The following is a 22,410-nucleotide window of genomic DNA, read 5'->3' as shown; positions in this document are numbered from 1 at the left end:
AGAAAAATATGGCAGCATTTCTATTGGAACTGATTGATCTTGGAGGCGTACAGTTCCAAAGGTTTGGACTATGTGGAACAATTTGGCAACTGGAACCTGGTTTCAATTTCAGTCCCTGGCAATAATAACTGGTCAGAGCATATATAATCAGGGCAGACATGTTGAACGAAGGGAGGATGTGCACAGCACTCAGATCACTAGCTAAAAATAAGTAAATCCTGTCTCTATAAAGGTTAAGACAGTTTTACAGCTGTTGATTGATTGATTGATTCAGTGCTGTGGATGGTCTGAATCGCTGCACTTTGTGTTGTTGCTGTGAATTGTCTTGTGTTACACTCTGATGTGTTTCTAATATTAAATCCTCCCTCAGTGATATACAGTGGGGCAAAAAAGTATTTAGTCAGCCACCGATTGTGCAAGTTCCCCCACCTAAAATGATGACAGAGGTCAGTAATTTGCACCAGAGGTACACTTCAACTGTGAGAGACAGAATGTGAAAAAAAAATCCATGAATCCACATGGTAGGATTTGTAAAGAATTTATTCGTAAATCAGAGTGGAAAATAAGTATTTGGTCAATAACAAAAATACAACTCAATACTTTGTAACATAACCTTTGTTGGCAATAACAGAGGTCAAACATCTACTATAGGTCTTTACCAGGTTTGCACACACAGTAGCTGGTATTTTGGCCCATTCCTCCATGCAGATCTTCTCGAGAGCAGTGATGTTTTGGGGCTGTCGCCGAGCAACACGGACTTTCAACTCCCGCCACAGATTTTCTATGGGGTTGAGGTCTGGAGACTGGCTAGGCCACTCCAGGACTTTCAAATGCTTCTTACGGAGCCACTCCTTTGTTGCCCGGGCGGTGTGTTTTGGATCATTGTCATGTTGGAAGACCCAGCCTCGTTTCATCTTCAAAGTTCTCACTGATGGAAGGAGGTTTTGGCTCAAAATCTCACGATACATGGCCCCATTCATTCTGTCCTTAACACGGATCAGTCGTCCTGTCCCCTTGGCAGAAAAACAGCCCCATAGCATGATGTTTCCACCCCCATGCTTCACAGTAGGTATGGTGTTCTTGGGATGCAACTCAGTATTCTTCTTCCTCCAAACACGACGAGTTGAGTCTATACCAAAAAGTTCTACTTTGGTTTCATCTGACCACATGACATTCTCCCAATCCTCTGCTGTATCATCCATGTGCTCTCTGGCAAACTTCAGACGGGCCTGGACATGCACTGGCTTCAGCAGCGGAACACGTCTGGCACTGCGGGATTTGATTCCCTGCCGTTGTAGTGTGTTACTGATGGTGACCTTTGTTACTTTGGTCCCAGCTCTCTGCAGGTCATTCACCAGGTCCCCCCGTGTGGTTCTGGGATCTTTGCTCACCGTTCTCATGATCATTTTGACCCCACGGGATGAGATCTTGCGTGGAGCCCCAGATCGAGGGAGATTATCAGTGGTCTTGTATGTCTTCCATTTTCTGATGATTGCTCCCACAGTTGATTTTTTCACACCAAGCTGCTTGCCTATTGTAGATTCACTCTTCCCAGTCTGGTGCAGGTCTACAATACTTTTCCTGGTGTCCTTCGAAAGCTCTTTGGTCTTGGCCATGGCGGAGTTTGGAGTGTGACTGTTTGAGGCTGTGGACAGGTGTCTTTTATACAGATGATGAGTTCAAACAGGTGCCATTCATACAGGTAACGAGTGGGGGACAGAAAAGCTTCTTACAGAAGACGTTACAGGTCTGTGAGAGCCAGAGATTTTCCTTGTTTGAGGTGACCAAATACTTATTTTCCACCCTGATTTACGAATAAATTCTTTACAAATCCTACCATGTGGATTCATGGATTTTTTTTTCACATTCTGTCTCTCACAGTTGAAGTGTACCTCTGGTGCAAATTACTGACCTCTGTCATCATTTTAAGTGGGGGAACTTGCACAATCGGTGGCTGACTAAATACTTTTTTGCCCCACTGTAAATAGGAAGGTTGATATTAAAACATCTGCAGCCAAGAGAGGGATACGTGGGCACTGGGGGAGACAGTTCGCTTATAAAGGGTCAGGAGCCTATGACGCTGGGTGTGCCACATGGTTGCAATAGTCACTGCCAAAAGACTGAACACATGGCATAAATCAGGATGCACGAGATCTCTGAGGATGAGTTGGTTAGCAACGCTTAGATCCAGGCCTCTACCTTGACAACCGGACAGCTGTTTGATCTCACTGCTGAGAAATATCACCTCAGACACATAGTCTTATCAGAGTCTGCCAGAGAGAGAAGCTTCAGCACCTCTGACCATGTCTGGTGACGTGCAGGAATGTGTCCGACTGGAGAGAATTTGTAATTGAATCGCAAATTTGTGCTTTCATGCAGATTTAAATATTATCTCCACGGGTGTTTGGAGGAGTTCGGCTCTCCTGTTAGATTGGATCAGCGTTTGAGTGACAGATAGGGTGAACAGAGCGATATGGGGCCTCTCTGTGGGCAGTTAGCAGCACGTCCAGCCATAGTGTGCAGAAAAGATTTGACATGAGAGTCTTCTTCAATCTATTTGAGTTTAGCTTGAGTTTAGTTCAGTAAAAGATTGTGTAGCAAAAGATTGGTGAATGCCTTACAGCTAAGGCTCACTCCAGTGGTTCTCAAACCGTAGAGCAGGCCCTACTAGCGGGGAATGGACCACGAGGAGAAAAATATCGATTGAAACTGGGTTGAATGGAGAGTATTTACAAAGGAAAAAAAAAACAGTTTGGAGTTTGCAGATGCTACTGTGCTGACCTTTATTTCACTGCAGTTTAACTTGGATCCTTTTTATGGTTAATGAGTCGTGCAAATTGTGGGATATGGGGCATGAACCTTTTTTGGCTGTGGATAGGGTATTCCAGAAACAGGTTTGAAAACCAGCAGTATAGAGTATACTCTACAAGGAGTATATAGTGTCTATTATTGTCTCTAGCATAAGCCCATTGGGAAAAAGGTTCATGACATTTAGGGAAGGACAATGATAAGATTTCATTGATATCAGTGTGATTGTTGATTCTGCTTAAAGGTCAGATTCTTTATGTATTCCTGATGAATTTTTCAGTGTAGAAACATTTTTTCAGCACAGCAGTGACAGCTGTTTTATTATTTCTCACTCTGAAGTGCAAGTCCACTGTAGAAAGAAAGTTTGCATTTACTTTTCACAAGCCCCTTTCCTTGAGTTCAAAATATAAGCATGCAAAACATTTAATTTAATCTCAAAAGTAAAAGATGTTAATGTTGCAGTGATGTGAGAAACTTTATTTTCATTTGAGAAGCTTTAATTTGACTATTTGGGTGTAATTAAATTAAAGACTCGATGATAAAAATTCTCAATCCTATTTTTGTTTTGTTTTTTTCTTTACTTCATTGTCATTATTATTTAAATATACAAACATCCCTTTTGCCAAATCCTCAGTGGAACAATCCAAGTAGAATGTTGAGCAAACTGAAAAATAGAAAACAGAATAAAATTAGTGGAATGCTTCCTTAATGATTCCTGAATAATTCAGTCATTTAGTTGTTTAAGCAGCTAGTCTTCATCAACATTCACTTACACATTCACCGGTCACTTTATTAGGTATATATGTTCAACTGCTCGTTAATAAAGTTATCTAGTAATCCAAACACATGGCAACAACTCAACAGTCAAATCATTTAGGAAAATAACCATGGCCAACATGTTCAAACAGGGTAAGAAAGGTGATTTAAGCAGCTTTAAATGTAGCATGGCTGTTGGTGGCTGACAGGCTGGTCTGAGTATTTCCACTCCTGGGATTTTCCCACACAACAATCTCTGGGGATTACAGAGAATGATCTGGGAAAAAAAAGATCCAATGAGCAGCAGTTTTCTTGTTGCGGCGACAGCTTAGAAGAAAATAGCCAGACTGCCTATAACTGAGAGGAAGGGTACAGTTCACATGGGCTCACCAGAATTGGTCAATAGGAGAAAATTGGAAAAAGGTTGCTTGGTCTGATGAGTTAATTTGGATGGTACAGTTCAGGTTGCTGGTGGTAGTGTAATGATGTGGGGATATTTTCTTGGTACACTTAGGGCCCTCCTATTGTTGCTGACCATGGCTATTTCTTAGCTAAGCTCTTAGCAGATGGGGGTGTGCATAATCGCATAGGGATGGCTTGAGCCCTTGCTCATTCAACCCTCTTCATACATTTGTATAGAGGCACCTCATCCAAAAAAAAAAAAAAAAAAGAAGGTAAATTCAACCACAGCACAGGAGGAGATACTGTAAGCAGCCAAGTTGGCTTGGTTCTACTCAGAGGAGACTATTCTCTGCTCTGTCGGGCACTAAGACGTACCATCTGAAATGCGAAGGGGCTGTATTTGTTTACTAGCTGTCTTGGCAAACAGGAGGTGTGAAAACAGCAAACAGGAATATTCATTCCTGCATCGAAATAAAATGAAACAGAGTGGGGAGGACGGGGGTCACCATGTGGGCTTTATAAACCAAGTGGTGGGTGGTGTTTCAATTGGACCAGCATGGGGATATAATGAGGAAACGTTGAAAGGAAGAACAATAAGAGCAGCAGATGTAGAAGGTATACACAGGATGTTATACAAGCTCCTTTATGACAGGCGTCAATGTCGAAGCTGTAATCATGACATCCTGCTGGTGTCAAGATATCAAATCTCCCCTGCCCTCAGATTCGCACAAATTCAGCCACACAAAGCAGGAGAACAGGTTGCAAATGTAATTAGCCCACAGCTTCGATTAAAAAAAAAGAAGTCTTTGAGCACTTGTCGTATTTCTTCATCGCAACACAAGTTTCACTTTGCATTCTGGTGCATTCGGATGAATCTGCTCAGTGGGAGCTCAGGCCATCACTCGCGTGAACAATACTGCGCTGTTCATTCCCAGCCAGATTCCTTACATCTCTCTGAGCAGTGCAGAGAGGGACCTCATTAAGTAGCCATGAAGCCTTTCAGCCAACCACAGAGGGCTGTTTAAAGTTTGCACCTGCTCTACTGCCAGCTTTGTTTTTAATGAGGCTAAATTGCCACATATTTTTTTAGGTAAACGGCTCTTCGGTTCTTTTGGTTATTGAGGTGGTCACAGTGAAGAAAAATATGAGGGATCATTAGCCTTATTGTTGGCTAGGAATTCATTTGATTTACTACAGTGATAAGAGCAATAATTAGATAACTGCAAGTGCTACTCCAATTTTACCCAAGCCTCTCAGCGTGCTTAAATCTACATTTTCAATATTCATTAAGGAATGCCTGTAGAAAGGGAGAACAACAGTGTTTTATAAACCGAACCAGCTCGAGCTTCAGGGCAGCAAAAATAATTTCTTTTATTATTAAAAATCTGTTTATTATTTATAAATGCAGTGTGTTTAGATGTAGACATGCAATGAGCTCAAGTGATGGTTCGTCTGACATACCTGGCAGTGTGTTTGTTAGTTACAAGTTTCAAGCTCAAGTTTTAATCCACACAATTAGTTTGATTCAAGCTGTTCATTTGACATTTGATTAGACTTCAAAAGTGCCTTTATGAGACTTAATAAACCAAACAATTAATCAATCAACTAATCAAACTGAAAAAAATAATCAGCACATTATACATGCCGTCTTCCCTTTTGGAGCAATGGTGGCAAATGTTTTGCAGTCGGAGGGTTGCAAAGCGGTTTGCAGGTGGGCAGCAAATGTAGACCAGGCAAAGCAACTTGAATAGCTTGCCACATATGAGATTTACAAACAGGATGCCTAAAAGGGTATGATATGAGCCATCAGCTGGTTAGCAATAAGATCAGTAAATCTCCTGGGGTTGTGGCTGAGCGTTACTTTTTGCACTGCATAAACTAATACTTGTTTTATTCCATATTCAAGCAGTCTCCTGCAATAAATTAAATAGCTGTTGCATAGCTTCTTGGGTTAACTACTTTACTCCATGTGATTAAGATTCAAAGGGCTGATCAGGAACAATTAGCTTATGACCCACTCTTATGGTGTTTCCCCCCCAACTTTGTTTAATCTAGTCTGAATCAGTTGATGATTTTGTACATTTGTAGCCTTTTAAAATAAGATAACTTTATTGTCGTCCATAGGTGAAAATCATTCTGTATCAGGCAGCTGCTGTCATACTCTGAGAGCAGGCAGGACTCAATCAAAGACCCAGAATGCAGATTGGTCAATTTATTGACAGTGATGTGAAAAAAAACTATTTACATTGTATTTTAAAAAAGGGAAAACATCCAGGGTCTCTATGTACAGTATCCTAGCCGACTGTCCGATAGATTCCACTTCATCTTTAGACTCGATAGCAAAATAGACTTCTCTCTTTCCAACTCAAATGCACAAATCCTCCTCAAGGAAAACAGTGCAGGCTCCTGGACAGAAGAGAGAATGGTGAGAGGTGCGTACACACGGACTGTGATTCGTTTAATGCTCAAGCACCGACTGATGGGATGTCCTCAGTATTTGAAGGGAGCCGACTGATCACCAGATAAGGAGCAGGTGAGTTGATGTCATGTTGCCATGTCGGAGAGTGGGGACCAAGAGGATCCTGCTTCTAAAAGGTAATGTGTTATAACACACACCGTTCCTTCCTGTTTTCTCTACCCTTTATAGAAAAGGGCTGAAATCATCACTAATCAACTAACTCCAAATAGCTGGCAGCTGGACTAGAATGAAATTTCCACTCCCACATAGGTGTGGCCTCTATCTCACACAAAAACACAAAAGCATCCAATAATTGAAATAGAAAATATGCCAACCTGATGTTTAGTGGGAGATTCTCTCAATTATCCTACCATACCATTCACAACACATACACACACACAAGCAGAGAGAGAGAGGTGGAGAGTGAGAAAAATTGGCAGGAGTACCAGGAGGACTGAAGGACTACGACATCTGCAGCATCTAGAAACTCAAACATCGACACAAATGAAGACAAAAACCCTAAATGGACACACAGACCTTGGAATAAGTAACAATTAATGAATAATTTAAAAAACAATTAACCTCAAACACCTCTCCCCTTCTCTGTCATTCAGTCACAAGCTGATCATTTATCAGTTTAACTGACAGAGAAGCAAAACAATATTTATGGCGGTTATACATAAATAAGGGCACCCTGTACCTCCTCCCAGAGTTTATCAATGCAAACTCAGAGTATAACACATGTGAGGGGTCAGAATAAATCTCGACAACCAGCCAAACTGTAGTTTGTTCACGTTCGAAGTGCGATTACACGTCCACAGAGTTTGATTTAAACCGACTAAACAGCACAGGTGCGAAAACGCTCATAATGTTCTGTGACACAATGCTTGCTTCTCGTCAACGCTCACACATTACTGTCCACTGAGCCAGATTTGCCCATTTAGCAGCTGGATCTGGCCATGGGCCAAGTCTTCATATTTATCTTTATCTATTTTGTGACAGGCCGCAACAAAGCTAAGGTGGTGCTGCCTAGCATAATCCCTCTGGAGTCACTAATGGCTTGTGAAAACCAGTGTTTGACTACTAATTGTGCTGCAGCAAACAAACTAATGCTTCATTCACAGATTAAAGTCATTCTGCGAAGCCGATGAGCCGGCCGCTGATCCTACATCAGCACAGCTCCAAAGTGAGGGTTCTGATAAATGCAAGTCCAGGGCTCACCCTGTTTTTTCTGCGTATGAACGGCAAACATGATGCTGTTTCATCATGACACTGAGCTCCTTTACTTAGCTCAAAGACACACTGCCAGCTGTGGGTTTTTTCTGCTCCTGTCATCAACCTCAGCCATTTATTAGCCTCCCACAGGATTTATGCTCCTGCGCTAACAGCCAATGTAATTACGGATATGAAAAATTAGAGGAAGAAAACAGTATGCAATTGCTGGAAATATGATAATGAGGCCTATTTCCAGTTAAAAGTGAACGACAGAGCGAGGGTTGAAAATTAAGATGAGACAAACCATAAACGTTAAACGAGCTAATAGTTATCCGTATTTCCTCTGCTGTGAATCTGATCAGCCTATCACATCAGCTATCTGTGTTTTTTTTCTCGTTGCACACTAATGAGATCAAAATGGCAGAAGTGGTGGAATGAGATGCCTTTTTGTCCTCTTGTGATTACCATGCATGTCTTTTACCGGTGCCGAGGTTTGCTGCGAGTGTTTGGGGCTACTCAGATTCGACTCATAGTAGGAGGAGCACCACCGTTGGTGATTCTTAATTGAGTGGAAAGAGTGCTTTTTTTGTAGTTGCTCTTATGGAGGAGCACTTACCACTGGGTAGCAAGAGAAAGACATTTGCTTTTTCATAAAGATCTTCTGAACAGTCCAAACATGCATTTTAGTTTTGTTTTAGTATGAGCAAGAGAAAGCAACTTGTTGTGTTAGGTGTAGATTAATGCGTCTCATAATGGAGCTTGGCTGTTCCTACAACGTCAGTGTTAACTCACATCAGCAGCGATCATGGCCTGAATTCCATCTTTTTTAGCTATTAACTTCGCTGTGAGTTGCTGAAATGTCGGGCTGAATAATTAGTTGTTCCAAGGTTCTTCTGCTGGCTCTATTGTTCATGCATTATTTATAGTGGCATCTGCCTGAGAGTTGTCTCTGTACTGGTGAAGCTCCTCTATGCCTGCTGCTCACAGAGCGACGAATGCTGCCACTCTGCTTGTGTGTCTGTCTTCTCTCATGGCAGGCAGGGCGGCACACCCAAAATTCAACCAATGATCAATTTTTAGCCAAAAGAAGAAGAAGAAGAAAAAGTCTGATACCACTGCTTTTCTCGAGTCTATAGCAAAATGTGAAAGTCTGGGAAAAATCATAGAGTTAATAATAATAATAATAATAATAATAATATTAATAATAATAATGATTATGAAAAGTCACTATTGCTTTTCACAAGGGGAGAATGAAGTTTTTCCTAAATTTGATGGCAATCTATCCAATAATTATTACTCCAAACTGTTTAATCTGTTTAATAATCATCAGGAATCTGTAATTGCTCACAAAAATTGACTCCATATATCTGAGCTGTGGACCAACTATGAGTCCTTGAGCATAACATTGCCATCCCTGCAGCTATGCTGGTAGCCAGGATCACAAGCAAAAAGGAAAACTTAAAATTAAGCAACAAAGGGAAACAAATTTAAAAAGAAAAGAAAATCAAAACTAGACCCTGCATGATTTTAACAGGTAATTTGTTTCTGATGGAATTGGCTGTGTTTTTGTTCAATGTGTATCTAATGTGAGATCCTCCCCAGAGATCATTTTTATTCAGTTATATCTTTAGTTTGGAAAAAGATAATTGACACTTCAGTGCTTTTTGCAAGATCTCAATTCACTAAAACCCATTGACTCATGTTTTCAGGGACATGAGTATTATTAATTTTACACTTTCAACAAACAGGAGTCTCAGTAACTGAAAAAATACAGCCAGAGTTCAAGTAGAAAAAATGCAGTTCCTCACATATTCACTGGAAACTAGCTTCCGAATCACACGTTAAAATTCACAGCTTGAAGCAGAAATTAAAAAGGTTTACAGCTTAGCAACACATTTGTCTTCTCTTTTGCTGACTATTTTGTTTTGTATGAATCTCATTTAAATTGTATTAAGGCTGGATTAATGGTGTTGATGCTTTAAATGACAGACGAATACTGATACAGGCGGCTATAGTATCTAGCTGTCTGCCAAATGGCACTTCAGGTAGTTTGAGTCACACTTCTTGAATGCATTTGGGTTGTTTACGCCTTTTTGGAGTGTTTTTGTCTGAATTATCTGGCAAGTAATTTGTTTTTGTTACAGTTAGTTGTACTAACAGGTGGTTGTCATGTCTTTGTTTTCAGTAAGTACAATCTCTAGTGGTGTTACTTAATATTTCATTTTATAGCTGTTCCCCTATAGCCAGAGAATGGAAGTAATATACTTTTGCATGCTTTTCTATATTTCTCACTTCCACCTATCTTGACAACCACAACTAGAGTCAAGTGTCAGATGGGAAAATGTAAAACTACAATAATTATAGCCGGGCTACTAGTTATTACTAGTTAATAATACATACAAGGATTAAAATACCACAGATCCAATATCCCAAAGACTGTCTGTACTTTAGATCACATGATAACCACTTTACTGTCTATTTAAAAACACACTCACTGTGGCCGCTCACTTTGAATTGTATAATAGCTTTAAACACTAGCCGTATAAAAGCTGGACAAATAAAATATAATGCATGTCCTCGCAGACAAAATAAATGATGAGGTTGGCATTTGTCTCCGGGAAGTTCATCTGCCAGTAAACTACAATAAGATCCCTCTCTGTTTATCTGAACAAATCTTATTGTACACAATGTAAACACTTTGGATCGCTTCACCTGCTGAAAACACTCTCCAGTAAGAATGCAGTAGTGGGACCTGTTATTTCTGTGTATTGTACTAAACCTGGGGGAAAAAAAGCCTACACAAATAACAGTGCATACATTAGATAGGAAAAAATACATTAGGGCTACTGAAAAGTGTTGTCCTGAATATATTTAGGTCTGCCTACGGTGTTTTTTTTGTTAATATATTTTTATAGATGTGTGTTTGGGGCCACCCCATTATTGTTATGAATTGCCTAGGTCCATGCTGCACTAAACACATGCTCCAAGCAAACACAGCTGTATTGCTTATGTTCAGTAACAATGGGTGTAATAATGCAAGGTTCTCAGGTTCAACCTGGCATTGATAGATTCTTTGCTTTAGGCCACAAATCATTCACTGTTGAAACAGCAGGGCAAGTATTTTACAATTAGGCCAGGCAGCTACAAAAACGTAGAGGACATGCTCTTGCCTGGAGAGAATCTGCTTCTTTTGCTGTCTTGAGTATGTTTTATTTTCATGTTGGACGAGATGGGGTTGACTGCCCCGGAGCCATACTGGGGAGCAAAGAGAGCCGAGCCACAGAGAGGTGTCAAGGACATGCTTGCAAGGCCTACGATCCCTTCTATATTCAAGCTGTATTTAGTATGTGTGGCTTTTGGAAGATGTATTTGTTGGTGTGTGTGAGAAAGACAGAGACTGTTAATTCATTGAGTTGGCGGGGTAATAGATATACACTACAAAGTCATAATGAAATGACCTTAATCAAGCAAATCATATAGCAGGGATAGAGAAATGAGCTAAAGCACTAATAGCTTTTTTCTCAGTTGAAAGAACCCAGCAGAATCTCATTTATAGCGTGATGTAGTCCTTCCTACAGCCATAACGCGACATCTCAATGTGCCTTCCTGTTTTACTGTAATATCCCATTGCCATTGCAGAGATTAGTACTATCAGCAGCCCCAACAACCCAATTTGTTCTCATTGCCATGGCAGACGGGGGGAATTAAATGTAATCAGCCAGCTAGCATATTTAACTTAGCTACCCCTGCAGATCCCCGTGGCATTTCAACAGGAATGCTTATCATAATTATCTTCTCTTAACCATGCTGCTGATTTGTAAACTTAGAGTTATAAAAGAGTTCTGCAGCTTCAGCATACTTGTCAGCGGACCCAAATTATTTCAAACGGAAGGCACAGTTGTTAAAAATTCGGAGACGGCAAATAAAGTAATAATCACAGGCAAAGATAGATGGTAATAAAAAGTATATTGTAATCACAGTTTTCTTAGAGGTTTGCAGAACACACATGCTGACAGTGCATTACAGTCCACTCAAATGATTGCACAGCTGCTCAGTACAGCATAAAAAAAAAGCTTTACACAGATTTTTGGCTACTGCATATCCGTCCAAGTAAAAGAAAATTATGTCGGTATTTTTTTTTCTGTGTGCAAAAATGTTTGTTTGCCTCTTCTTACATTCTGACTTTCCTAGTCAGTCTGTTTCACTCAGCTCCAATCCCACTGGTTTGTTTTAAAGACATAAATCTTCTAAAACAAGATAGCATTCCATCATTTCACTCCTAAAACACCTGAGCGCTGTAGCTTGTAACAGCTGTTTATTGAAGTCTATTTTCATCTGCACGTCAATACACTTTTGGCATGCTCGTGAGCGTGTTAACCTGGCTCAAAACCTCTGAGTCAGCACTAATGTTACCAGCTTAAATTCAGATTATTCTGCTTTGTGGTCACTGATGGTTGTTCAGGTCCTGCAGGTTGGATTAAGGTAGTCAGCAAGCCAACAAACCACAGCCAGTACTAATAGTGATGAAAAATGATCACATGCATGCACAGAATAGACACAGCTGTGGAGATTGTTGTAGATGGGCTACTTTTCCTATGGAATTTTCATTTTTTCACATATTTTTTAAAGGCTAAACAGCATTGCTCACTTACCTCCCTGGATTGTACTTTAACCTAACCTCTAAAGCAAGAGTGAATATGTTTAGACAGCCAGGAAAAAGCAATTTGATATATTAACTTAAGACTAAAAAAGTATTTCAAGTAAACTACTGTAAAAACACTGTAAATGATAGAGAAAGTCATGGAGTCTTTGGAATAGTAATTCTTCTACTGATAATACACTTTAAAAAAAATCTTCTGGGACATAAAGAGAGATACTGTATCTGGAAATGCATATCATACAATTTCCGAGGATTAAACTAAAAGACGCAGGGTTGAATTTTCTCCTCAAAACTGTTGCTTAATCCTTGAAAATGTCCAAATCAATGAAAAGCTTGTATTTTAAGTAGTGAAAGCTGCAAGGCATGTTTTATTCCTCCAGACAAAAAAGTCGGGTTTTCAGAGTTTATTGGCATGGAATTTATTTTCTTAGCCTCCCCCACATCCAATATTGATTTAAGCTCCCGTGGTAAAGTTAGGGTGCCAGGACCAAACAAGATTTAAGCTCATTCATCTGTTTATGTATGCTGATAACTTTTTGTGTTTGCCAATCAATACCGATGAGTCTACCTACTACAAAGTGAAAATAGCTCACTGGCTTTAGATATTTTGGTCTCTGTGGAGCCGCATGCTTCAGCTCGTCTTATTATGGGTTTTTTCTGCTAATATTGTATGCAGAAGCAGCATAGCTCAGCACAGGAAAGACGGCCCTGCATAAGCTGCAAGCTCCCTGGGGCATATGTGTGTGGAGCTCAACCTGAAGGCTCGCCTCTTCTCTTTCTGCTTCTTTGTTTTGCAAATGGGGTGGAAGGAGCGATAAGATGATGCAGAGACTGTTCTGGGGTTCTGCTTGGCTCAGCAGTGGGGCCCAACAGAATCCATTTTCCTGCATCTGTGCTCTCCTCCTCCTCTCCAATTACTGCATCTCTCAGAGCATGCAGTGCCTTGATTCAACCATGGAGCCTCTACTGCTGAAAACCGAGCCTGACCAGTGTTTGATGTGTCACTTCATCAGTGATTTGAGACCACAGCTAGAGGGCTCCTGAGAAGAAAAGGTTTATTTCTGTGATGCAACTTCCTGAAATTTTCATCTTATTAGCCGACGGGAGAAGCTCTTAATGTTTTTCAGACTTTTGTTTCAGGGTTGAAATAAGTCTCCTTTATTTTTGCTATAAATAAACTAGAAAATGTTTTTGCCGGTTGGTTAAATTATCTGCATTCATCTGCACGAGCTGATCTCCTCTCCTCACTCATCCTTATTACTTCTGCATTTCAGCAGCACCGTGCGAGCGTTTCAGATGGATGCACGCTTGGCACTTGCCTTTTTTTTTTTTGTGGCTCGGGAAAAGAGACGTGCCCTTCAGTGTGTAGAGATGGCTGCAGATTGTGCTCTGTACTGTACTGCATTGCAGGCAGGCGTCTTACCTTGTGAAACAATACGCGTCCTTCGCCTGCAGGCCCCCCGAGCACTCCGGCTCAGATGATCAATTTGATCCAGCTCTGTGTTGCTGGGCTGCGACTTAATCCCATAATGCCCTGGTATTTTGCCGCAATCAAGACACCCCCCCCATTTTTCTCTGTGGATTTCTTATTTTTGTCTTTGGAGTGTGATGAAAAATCTCATGCTTCTTTCATAGAGTAGACGGTATGTAATCACCCTAAACAAACTGTAATGCAACCAAAGATCATGTAAGGGTCTGCCAAAGTGAAAGTGATTTGAGGAGTTGTTGCATTTAAAACCACATAAGTTGCCATGTGGGATCAGAGGGGATGTGAAAATATGTACTTAGCTGTTGCCTTGTGATTTCTGCTGCATGTTTAAGTGAAAACGGAATGTTTTGCCACTCTAAAGTCGATGGGTTCGGGCCGTAAGGCTCACAGCGTCATTTTTGAACGCTCTAATGCATTTCTAAGTGTTTCAGTCTGTGGTGGGTCTTCACCATTAGTGTCTCGCTCATTTCTCTGTCATTCTAAAAGACGGCAGGGTACAAACAGAACGAGACATTACCTCCACCACTTAGGCCCCAGCGTGCTGATTCAAGGCGCCATAATGACATGGCAAAGGCAAGATACACTCCCGCTGCTCCCCGGTAACTACAGAGACACGGAGGGTGGAATGTAAAATTACGAAAGCCTCCGCCTGAGTGCCCTTTTGCTGCAATTTAAAGTAGGTAAGGAGACATAGCTAATTCGGCTACATTAATCAGGCAAAGCACATTACCGTGCAAAAGATAGCTGGAGGAATGACGAGCCGACAATGTCCTGCCAGTCATCTGATGGGATGACACAGCTCCAGCACAGTGTGGAGCAATCAGCTGAGGAGAGCCTCTTGTAGTTCTTCGTTCATTACAGACATGAGCCAGATCACTAGTCCATCCATCAGCCTGTGTTTATCCAGTCGGCGGCAGAGTAAATGACTTCATGAAGCTGGATAAATGACAAGTGGGGGAAATGCAAAATGTCCAAGTCATCATTTAACCTCTAACTCATATCCTGCTGCTTAAGTGATGTCTTCACTGCAAATATCATCTTCAGAATACCAATAAGGAATACTGTGGAGGATGTAGCATGCAGTTATTGCCCTGAGAGTGAGGGATTTCACCTGGAAAGCAGAACTTCCTAACTAAAAATTCCTGATCAGTGTGTCTGTTTCTGAGTGAACGGCGGCAGACTTCGGCAGAAGGCGGCGCTGAGACTTGTTTACTGTTGATGTGTAAAGTGTTGCATCTGGATCTAAATAAATCAAAAGTAAATATAGTTAGCGATAAACATGCTGATTGATGGGATTTTTAGATTTTTGCAGGACCACTTGATTTCCAGTCTGGCCAGACTGTACCATCAATGTCAATTACATGCAGATGAGCTGCAGCGATGGAGCAAGCAATATGCATGCACCATGATGGATCTTTGCAGTGGTGTAGAATAGATGCTAAGATCTCTCACTTAGAGCCCACAAACCTGCCTTCCTTTTTAATAAATCTTCTATTTGAACATAAATACTCTCGTCATTTTTGGATTACTGCGCAGTATGTAGTCTGTGTTAAAAGTGTCAAGGCTGTAGGGTTTGCCACTGAATTGCACTTGACCGCAGACACTCGACTTGCGTGAACTTTACAGATGGCTCTAAATCTCTTTTTACGATATCAATTACACAACACTGAGTGTCTGATGGTAATCCAGTGGCCTTTTTTTCTTCCTCAGCTATGAGCCATGAAATCTACTTTGCCAAAGATACCCATCTTAAATCACGAAGTACACATTTTAAGACATGTTAATCCCATAAGCAAAGACTCAAAACGATTCACACCACTCAGAGCTTGCTAGCTGTGACTGCCTATTCCTGTAAGCCCAAAAAGCTGAGATATCACAGACATGTTTGAGTTTTAAAGGTCAGCAATAAAACTCTGGATCAATTCAGAGTAAAAGTGTTGGATTAGCAATGTGCAAGAGGTTATTTTTATGAAGGTGGAGTACAGTTAACCATTTATCTAAATAAATCCTATGACATTCGCAGTCTGTTAGCTTTGCTTTGTAGCTTTCTTGGGGAGAGATTCTCTCGTTTTCACACTCTCTGACAGTTCTGTTCTGGCAAGCTCTTTCTCCTCGAAATTTGGTGCCATTTTTATTTTAGGATTATCATGTTTGGTGAAGCAGCCCTGTGATGGACAGGCGACCTGTCTGGGGTGTACATCTGGGACTGGCTCCAGCCCTACTACAACCTATAACTGGTTAAAAAGCTGGATAGATGTTTGTTGAAGCTGTTTTTCTTCATTAGCTTAACGAACGCCGATGCAGCCATTGTCCTACAGCCTCCAGATGCCATTCTTGTGGCTGGTAATGTCATCACATGACCCGATGCCACTTTCTTGGTGCCGTATGACTATTTTAATCACATGAAATCACATATTTGTTTATCATTTCACATTTGTTGAAAGTAGGGTGACTACGGACACTCCTAACACTAGCCATTCTGCAAATGTTGCATGCACGTCACATTTTCAAACATCCAAACTTATGTTTTTTTATGCTTTTTATATCCCAATATCCTGCCAAAGTAAGTTCAGCTTCCCTCTATGGTTTGGCATCACAGCTCAGGACAAGGATGTGCATGCATGCTACCCATTGCAGCAGCCACACTGATTTTGGTGTCATTCCTCAGGACATGAGTGTGCACTTGTCTTGCACTGGTGATGTTGGGGCTGGCTGGTTCAGGGTTAGCAGTGGTATTTATGTCCCCAGCAGACGGGCTCAGGCGACATGAGGTAGACGTTAATTCAGGAGAACGCAGTCAGGCTTGCGGCCAAATGCTGTCAGCCTAATACCGGCGAGCAGTCCAGGGGGAGCAGTCGCAGCATCTGGATAGTCAAGCTCCATTAGCCTCCTGGCTCTGTTTTACACCGGCTGCATTACAGCCTTGTTGACAAATGGCAGAAGAGGTGGTTTGTGTGATATGAATCACATAACTCAAGGGATCGCCACCATGAATATCACACCCTCTTGCTCCCTGATCTTTCCCCTCCTCCTTCCCTCTCGTCTGAGCTCGCTCTGAACTGCAGCAGCCTGGCTCGGATTCAGTGGGACAGCATTAGCTCTCAACCTTGGTGAAGGACTAAAGACAGCCTCAGCTTGGTGTCCTTGCTGTCACACTGCTGCTGAGAGACGATAAGCACTCCAGCCTTTAGGACATTATGTCGGGCTCCCGTTGGTCCTGGCAGCACTGTGAGCTGGGTAATTGCAGCAGACTTGAAAATAATTAATTAATTAATTGTTACATGTGATGCTTTTACAGTCTTGGAATCTTAGTTCACTTGTTTTCAGATTTTTTTTTAAATCATATTCTACCCGGACACTTCCCACATGTTTGCAAAACCTGATTTCGTGCCTAATTTAAACACTTAGCAGTTATTTCTGCTCGGTTTATGTCGCAGTGTCAACTTGAAACTTAAACGATTCAGTTATAACCTTCGAAATGTCATGCGAAGATGCAGATCTGAAAAAGGAATAAAAAAGTCATTTGATACAGCAGCGGGGGTGTTTACGATTCACACGACACATTATAAGTTTCTTTTTCTTCTCCTCTTATGATTCCCTGCAGAAATTCAGCCCATTTGGAGGATAGCAAAGAGCGATATTGCTTCTCGTATATGTAGCACCAGGACATTTTCCTGCCACTGGGAAAGTATTTACTGTAAAGAAACTGTCTCCGAGGTGAAATCTAAAGTCCTGCTGTGGACCGGTGATGAATTCTTACCTCAGTCTTTTAAAGCCTTTTCGTTGGCTTTTTGGCTTGTCCTTGTGAGGCCTGTAAAATGTCCGTGGTGATATATTAAGATGCTGTCACAGCTCTGTTAAGTAGACAGGTATGGCTGTGGGTGTGTGAATTAGGTATATTTTACAGGGTTGAGCTGCTGAAATAAACCATGCAGTGCTATATTTCTTTCAAACGCAGCAGAGCGCTGAATGATGAAACACACGGGGAAAGGCTGTGGTGGGTATTGATGTGTAATGCCCTTGGACCGAAGCCAAGACGGTAAAATGGAATGAAAGGAAAGCAGTCACTCCCCTTTTAAGTCAAGGTTGTACTTTACAGAAGCTATATCTGTCTGTGTTGTCACTGCTACGCTTAGTAAATGTTCTGTGTGTGTGTGTTTGTGCGTGTGTGTGCTGCAACTATAAAAAAAAAAAAACTCCCATCTAAATCACATCCGTCTGTTGACTTTGAAGATTCCTCCACCAATTTGCCTGTATTTTTCCAAGGTTGACACTATATGTCATGGCTTATCCATAACTTCTGAGCTACAGGAAGCTGGCTTTTGGCACTTGCTTGTAAACATCCAGAGAATGGGCCCTTAGTGTTCAGGATGCCTGCCAGCTCATAGAAGTGGCAGCTGATCATCCTCAGTTAATAGGCGCTCATAATCCTTTGTGAATGTCTTATGTTGTCCCCGGAGAGGAGTGAGACTAAGGCATGTATTTGCAATCAGAATGCATTAAGGGCTGACAGTTTAACTGCTGCCATAACTGTTATAAACTCTTTCTATGTTAAATGGAAGCCTGTAATGAAAACTGAAAAGTGTCTTTTTTTTGTCTCTAACAATGTCTCTCTTTTGTCTCCCTCGCTGCTGCTTTTAATCGCCACAGGAAGTTGAGGTTAGTGTCTCTTTTGTACTTTTGTGCAACGCATTGTTTGTCTTTGCTCTGACACTTTTTACACCCTTGGTTTCACCTGCATGATAGCTTAGCACTTATACGACATCACTGTTAATAGTAGTGATTTTTTTCCCCCTTTCAATCCAGCTCCATTAGTGTGACACAAATACGATTAGAAAAAATGGCTAAAAAATATAAAATCCAATTCGAGTACAGACAAAGTCAAACACACTCTGAATAAATAATATTAAAATAATTTGAATTGTGGTTCATAAATAGAACATTTTACATCAAAGTTATGTCAAGTGGTTCTATACAACCATGTTAAATAAATCCTAAGAAACAGTTTACATTTATTTGATTTATTCATGTTATCACCAAAATGCTATGTTTTGGCAGGTTTACCTAATGGCTTTTTAAGTTTCTTAGCATGTTTTTATGTTCACCGCAAACCGCTGTGGCCTGGCGTTAGGCAATGAACAACTGGTCGTGCACCTCTTGATTTTCCTAACCTGGCAGGTTGTGCCGCGGCCGCTGCAGCTGCATTGAAGACACGAATCATCGTGTTGGTTTTTGCTGCCATTTTAATGATATTCTACTACAAAGCTCAGAGATATGCAGATATAAAGTGGGAAGTGTTGCAACAGTTTGAAAACTTTTTGGAAAAACTTTTGCAAGTCTGTGCTTCTGGTTTTGACTTCTTTTCTTCCTATATCAGTCTGAAGGCTGACACCTATAGTTCAGGAGAAAACTGCAGCGGCTTCCTGCACCTTAAGGGTGGGCATACTTAGAAGTGACTCTGTAGTGTGCAACCGCTTTTCATAACTCTGTTCAGTAAATCCAACTAAAGGGGCTTCTTTAAAACCAAGAGTTTTAATGAAATTTCATTTTCTTGAGTGAAATGCATTCTTTAAGAAAAACAGTAGAAAAACAGGTATAAACACTAACACTATCTCTTTACCTCCTCCCTCTGTACACTGTATTTAAGCCTTCAGCTATACTTGTTCAGCTTGACTTGAGAGCTCAGTCTTCGTGTCCCCTGAGCAGAGTAAGACTGAGCTAAACTGAACAGACCTGATCCTCGGGGTCCTCTCTGGGCCTTGTGCCGAGTTGTAACTGCTTAATAGTTGATCCTCTCTGTCCTGACACACAGAGAAATGGGTCAGCATGGATACAGCCTGGGGACGCAGAGTTTTTATTATCGTTCCAGCGCAGTGCCGCCGGGGACACACTCTAAAAAAACAGAGTTGGTTTGCAAATATTCCCTTTGCACCAGTGCAGCAGCTAAGATAGTTCAAGTCCTTTTATGAGATACAGCTTGCTGAGGCTTATCTTGCACCGTTTACTTTATGTTAGAAGCTACTTCTGCAACAGTGAAGATGAGTTTGGCAGTTCTTCCCTGACCTTGCTTAAAGCTAAGGAAAAACAAATTTGGCTTGAGGTTCACATATTAACTTCTTATAGATATAATGTCACAAAGTTGACATTTTTCATGACAGTAATATGAAAGCTTTAGAAAAAGAAAAAGGACCTCCTTAATCCCACTGACACGTCTTCCGAGGAGGAAGCAGAGCCTGGGGATGAGGGGAATGACCCGCCAATTTCCGGGGGCGAGGTCACTGAGGCAGTTAAACAACTCCTTGGTGGCAGAGCCCCTGGTGTTGATGAGGTCCACCCCGAGTTCCTGAAGGCTCTGGACGTTGTAGGGCTGTCCTGGTTGACACGCCTCTGCAATGTTGCGTGGAGATCAGGGGCAGTACCTGTGGACTGGCAGACCGGGGTGGTGGTCCCCATCTTTAAGAAAGGGGACCGGAGGGTGTGTTCCAACTACAGGGGGATCACACTCCTCAGCCTCCCTGGGAAAGTCTATGCCAGGGTGCTGGAAAGGAGAGTTCGTCCGTTAGTCGAACCTCGGATACAGGAGGAACAATGCGGTTTTCGTCCTGGTCGCGGAACACTGGACCAGCTCTTTATCCTCTCCAGGATACTTGAGGGTGCATGGGAGTTTGCCCAACCAGTCTACATGTGTTTTGTGGACTTGGAGAAGGCATTCAACCGTGTCCCTCGGGGTGTCCTGTGGGAGGTGTTGCGGGAATATGGGGTGTCTGGCCCATTGCTACGGGCCATTCGATCCCTATATAACCGTTGTAAGAGCTTGGTTCGCATTGCCGGCAATAAGTCGGACTCGTTCCCGGTGGGTGATGGGCTCTGCCAGGGCTGCCCTTTGTCTCCGGTTCTGTTCATAATTTTTATGGACAGGATTTCTAGGCGCAGCCAAGTGGCGGAGGGCTTTCGCTTTGGTGGCCTCAGAATCTCATCTCTGATTTTTGCAGATGATGTGGTTCTGTTGGCTTCATCGGGTGAGGGCCTCCAGCTCGCACTGGAACGGTTCGCAGCCGAGTGTGAAGCAGCGGGAATGAGGATCAGCACCTCCAAATCTGAGGCCATGGTTCTCAGCCGGAAAAGGGTGGAGTGCCCACTCCGGGTCGGGGATGAGTTCCTGCCCCAAGTGGAGGAGTTCAAGTATCTCGGGGTCTTGTTCGCGAGTGATGGGAGAAGGGAGCCAGAGATCGACAGACGGATTGGGGCTGCAGCTGCAGTAATGCGGACGCTGCACCGGTCCGTCGTGGTGAAGAGGGAGCTGAGTGTAAAAGCGAAGCTCTCAATTTACCGGTCGATCTACGTCCCTACCCTCACCTATGGCCACGAGCTGTGGGTAGTGACCGAAAGAACGAGATCGCGGATACAAGCGGCAGAAATGAGCTTCCTCCGAAGGGTGGCTGGCCTCTCCCTTAGAGATAGGGTGAGAAGTTCGGCCATCCGGGAGGGGCTCAGAGTAGAGCCGCTGCTCCTCCACATCGAAAGGAGCCAGCTGAGGTGGTTCGGGCATCTGACAAGGATGCCCCCTGGGCGCCTCCTGGGTGAGGTGTTCCAGGCATGTCCCACCGGGAGGAGGCCCCGGGGCAGACCCAGGACACGCTGGAGAGATTATATCTCTCGGCTGGCCTGGGAACGCCTTGGTATTCCCCCGGATAAGCTGGAGGAGGTGGCTGGGGAGAGGGAGGTCTGGGCCTCTTTGCTTAGGCTGCTGCCCCCGCGACCCGGCCCCGGACAAAGCGGATGAGGATGGATGGATGGATGGATGGATGGATAGAAAAAGAAACAGTTTTTTTTTTATCCTGTTAAAATCTTACGTGCGACTTGTGATGATACATATTTTGCTAATAATGGAGCGCGTTTTTAATACTTTGTAATTTCCTAGCTCACAGAGAGGACATTTAATGCTTTAGTTTTATAAGCTGTGTTGTAATGCTTTTCATCCTGTGGGTCCATGTTATGGCTTTAAGTTTTAGTTTTAGTTCAGCGTGACGGGCAGGTCTAAAGTCTAAGTTTTTATCAAAGAACCAGATATTTTCTGTCATAGTTGTGCTGTACTGATTATTCAGCAGAGAGAGCTGCATGCTAATCCAAGCCTTAGCAGCACTCCAACTATGAGTCACGCACAATCCTCTGTGAGAAAAATTAATCAAGTTTTATTTCCAAAACCACGGTATTGCTTCTCCAGTTGTGCATTTTCTTTATAAACACTGAAACATTTTGTGGTTTAAAAAGAAAATAAGAAGAAGGGAATACTTAAATTTCTGTACAAACCCACATTTTGGCTTTTTCAAAAGAATATATATTTTTTTAACGATTAGATCTGGAGATTTGTAAGGAGACAGTAAGCCTGATCTCTCCAGGGGAATTCACACTAAATCTGAGACCTTCAGAGCCAAAGTCACCTCCAGAACAAATCCCTGACAGGGAACAGCCTGGAAAGTCTGGCTTGATGATCTCAGGCTGGCTCATATAAGACTAAAATTTTATTTTATTATGAAATAAGAGAAGCGTAAACTCTCAAGAGAAATAAACAAATATATTATTATCTCAGAGTCTGAAAAAAGGCTGATTTAATTTTTTTAA

At 42.1% G+C, this 22,410-nt stretch overlaps 1 protein-coding gene across 1 annotated transcript in view; it reads right to left on the bottom strand.

Annotated features, from left to right (window-relative positions):
* Positions 1-14,044: 14,044 nt before the first annotated feature.
* sar1aa (secretion associated, Ras related GTPase 1Aa) overlaps positions 14,045-22,410 on the bottom strand; it is a 40,979-nt gene continuing 32,613 nt past the window's right edge. The window contains exons 7-8 of the transcript XR_014921982.1: positions 14,519-14,724; positions 14,045-14,391 (exon numbers count right to left, since the gene is read on the bottom strand). The gene's annotated coding sequence lies outside the window, so the exon portion shown is untranslated. The remainder of the gene's footprint in view (positions 14,392-14,518; positions 14,725-22,410) is intronic.

The sequence above is a fragment of the Copadichromis virginalis genome, linkage group LG8, assembly GCF_057382275.1.
Source record: "Copadichromis virginalis isolate Kocher_CV1m ecotype Utaka linkage group LG8, C_Virginalis_male_GT1.1, whole genome shotgun sequence".
In the NCBI taxonomy this organism is placed as follows: domain Eukaryota; kingdom Metazoa; phylum Chordata; class Actinopteri; order Cichliformes; family Cichlidae; genus Copadichromis; species Copadichromis virginalis.
The sequence above is the reverse complement of the archived record's forward strand: the minus strand, read 5'-3'. Positions and strand labels throughout refer to the sequence as shown.